We start from the raw sequence: 3,713 nt of genomic DNA, 5'->3' as shown, positions 1-3,713 counted from the left end.
GGCCCTCGGACCCCACACAAATTCATAACACACAGGATCGCTGTTAGGCAGCGGCCGGTACTCCAGGTACTCTTCCTGCACCAAGTCTTCGGTGATGAGCTTTCTAGGATCCCCAAACATCAGGTGATGCTGCTCAGCATATACACCCAATGTATTCAGCGCTTGCCAGACTTCCTCCTCAGTGGCTCGGTTGCCATTAAGGAAGATCACACCCAACATATGAATCAGGAGGCCAGTCTTGGGCATGCCCTCTGTTTCACTCAGCATCCCATCATAGGTGAGGCCCAGTTTAATGACGAGGATGTAGCCATGGTCGAGAGGGTCAACTTCTTTCACATCAAGGCCAAATAGCATCTATGTGTGTCTAGACGCTTTCAGGAGGATCTCAGGGAAGTGGTCCTCATACTCTTGGATGACAATATTCAGTATTTCAGCTTTTGTGATCAGGTCCCTATGTTGATACTTGAACAGCAGAAAATTCACCAACAGAGCCACCTTCTCATCAATTGGGTTTGTGCACCAATATTCAGAATCTGGTAGAAACTGTGAGGCACTTGCGATAGCTCCATCTTCTTGGCTACTATGGTCTTCATCCAATGTCATCTCTGAGGTGGCTGTCATAGCAGTGGAAGAGCCACACTCACTCTGAGGAACCTGAATAGTACTGACTGTCTCTACAGTAGCATGCTCCTCCTCATAGATGGGGATTGGAGAAGAGGAGGAAGAGGAGGAGGGGGGGGGGAGAGAAATCATCCACAACCTCAAGGAACAGTATATCATCCAGGTCCTGGAACTCAGGGAAGATAGGAAGGCATTCTTGAGTGGAGAAGTGGGGGGTTTCCTTTTGCCCAGGCATGATGACTAACTTCTCCAGGTGGCCGAAGACAAGATATGGTGCAGAAGAGCAGAAAAAGCAGGCCCACAGCCTAAAGGAGAGAGGGAAGATTTGTGCCAATTAAGATGGCAAGCTAAAATCTGGCCGTTTTGACAAAGGTGATCTCTATCAGACCTTGCTCAAGGAATAGTGCTCTAGGGTCTCACAGGTCTCCTGTCCTCCTAGTCAGCCTTTCCCGTAGTAGCCACTGCCAGTGAGTCAATTTTGACTCATAGTGACCCGACAGGAGAGAGTAGAATTGCTCCAAATATTTCCAAGGCTGTAAATCTTTATGGAAGCTACTGCCTCAACTTTCTCCCATGGAGCAGCTGTTCAGATTGAACTACCAACCTTTTGTTTAGCACCTGAATGCGTTAACCACTATGTCACCAGAACTCCTATTCCCCATAGTACCATGAAGGAGGAAATGAGATTTCTGCTCGGGCAGCCATCCAACTCAGCTCAAGGCTTTCCATGGATTATAGTAGGGCAGGCAGTGTGAGACACTCTGTGGTTGCCTTGCTTTTAGTCTGGATGTTCCCCTCTGTTCTCATTCATGTCTTTTATGTGATAGGAACTAGGCCCTTTTTGCCTCTGATGACCTGAAACCACCCCTCTCAGATCAAGGCCTCACCTCTCTTAGAAATCATAGGAGAAAGTGAGGAGAAATCCCATACAGCCACCCTCCATGAAGGATTACCCAGGGTTGACACAGGGGCTAGATGCTGTGGCCCATCTCTTCTGGGATAGCTGGTGCTCTCAGATTCTACTCAGGCTCCTTACCTTGACTGCTAGCAGACCTAGGACTTCTTCTGTTGACCTATTATCTAGTTCTCAGACAAAAGCCTTCTCCACAAGGACATCCCTGAGGAAGAAGTGAATCGACTCCTCATGCTGGCAACTCTAACAAGTGCTGCCCAGAGCCAATAACTGGGGCAGAGCAGGACTCTTTGTGTCTCCATTGTTCTTCGGTTGCAGGCCCCTTAGTCTCCATTCAGTGTCTTATCTTGATACTTAGGAGGGCCTGATACTCCACCCTCTACTGACATAGTCTTCAACCCCAGACTAAGGCCATCACTTCCCTTGGATGCCTATAATAGACCATCTCATTCCTGGCATGTCCCAGGGCAGACAGCATGGGCAGGTCTCTGAGAGACCCCTCTGTTCTGAAGTAGGGGCTGTCCTCAATCCTCACAGTCCATCCCTTGACTCCTAGCTGGATTTGAGCTTCTCCCTCTGTTCTCTCAGGCTGTACCTTAAGTCCAAGGCCTTAACTGACAGTGTTTGAGGTGGGAGCTGGGGGATGTAACTCTGTCAGCCCACCTGGGCTTCCAAAGATGACTACAGGGGGTGGGGTGGGGTATTGTGCGGGCTTTCTCTGTCTTGGCATGGGGCGTGGCCTCAATCTTATTCTGACTCAAGTCTATATTTAGACCCCTGGCATGGCCTTTAATCTTCCATTTCTTAACTGAAGTGTATCTTCTTAATACAAAGTCATCACTTCTGCTGGACCTTCCTGGAGCTTCGGGTGGCTATCTGGGGTGGGGTCATTGCATCACATTTCATTTGGGGTCTGGTCTGTATTTAGATTCCCCACAGGGCCTGGAATTCCTCCCTTTCTTGACTGAAGTGTATTTCCCTGATACAGCTATTTGGCTTTTCAACTCTTTTAAAGTCTCTCTCATTGTTTTGATTTGCATCTCTCTAATGGCTAGTGATCATGAGAATTTCCTTATGTGTTTGTTGGCAGCCAGTGTATCATCTTTAGTGAAGTGTCTGTTCATGTCCCTTGGCCATTTTTAAATTGGATTGTTTTTCTTTTGGGCATTGAGGTGTTGAAGTTTTCCATACATTTTGGAGATAAGTCCTTTGTCAGATATGTCATAGCCAAGTATTTTTTCCCAACCTGTAGGTTCCCTTTTTGCCTTTTTGGAGAAGTCTTTTGATGCACAAAAGAATTTAATTTTTAAAAGGTCCCAGTCATCTGGTTCTCCTCCACTGCCTGTGCATTTTGGGTTATGCTTGATAAACTATTTCTGCTGTAAATTAGGTCTCCTAGATTTGCCCCTATTTTATCTTTGATGAACTTTATAGTTGTAGGCTTTACATTTAATTCTTTGATGCCAGTTGAGTTAGTTTTTGTGTATGGGATGAGGTATGGGTCTTGTTTCATTTTCTTGCAAGTGGATATCCAATTTTGCTAGCACCATTTGTTAAAGAGGCTATCTCTCCCCTATTTAATGGGTTTTGGTCCTTTGTCAAAGATAAGCTGTCCATAGATGAAAGGTTTTATTCTGGGATTTCGATTCTGGTCCATCGGTCTATCTCTCTATCAATCATTGTAGCAATACCACACGCTTTTAACTACTGTGGCTGTATAGTAGGTTTTGAGATTCAGGAGTGTGAGACCTCCTACTTGGTTATTCTTCTTCAGCAATGGTTTGCTTCTCTGAGCTCTCTTTTCCTTTTCAGATGAAATTAGTAATTGTTTTTTCCATATTCTTAAAAATTGTTGATGGTATCTCTATCGGGATTGCATTGAATGTGTAGATTGCTTTGGGTAATATTGATGTTTTCACAATATTCAGTCTTCCTATCCATGAACAAGGCAAGTTCTTCTATTTATATAGATCCCTTGTAGTTTCTTGTAATAGTGTTTTGTAGTTTTCTTTGTCTAGGTCTTTTGTGTCCCTGGTAAGATTGATTCCTAAATATTTTGTCTTTTTGGTACCTATTGTGAATGCTATTGTGAATTTCCATAAGGGAAATAAATTCTTTTTCAGAAGGCTCTTTGTTGATGTACAGGAATACAACTGACTTTTGTATGTTGACCTTGTAT

General features: G+C 44.6%; 1 pseudogene; it reads right to left on the bottom strand.

Moving 5' to 3' along the window:
- The window catches only part of LOC122151539, a 34,117-nt pseudogene extending 33,261 nt beyond the window's left edge, over window positions 1–856 (bottom strand).
- Window positions 857–3,713: the final 2,857 nt, after the last annotated feature.

The sequence above is a fragment of the Orycteropus afer genome, unplaced genomic scaffold (genome assembly GCF_000298275.1).
Source record: "Orycteropus afer afer isolate SDZICR_OR568_19922 unplaced genomic scaffold, OryAfe1.0 scaffold00537, whole genome shotgun sequence".
Taxonomy (NCBI): Eukaryota; Metazoa; Chordata; class Mammalia; order Tubulidentata; family Orycteropodidae; genus Orycteropus; species Orycteropus afer.
This window is presented reverse-complemented; position numbering and strand designations above follow the sequence as displayed.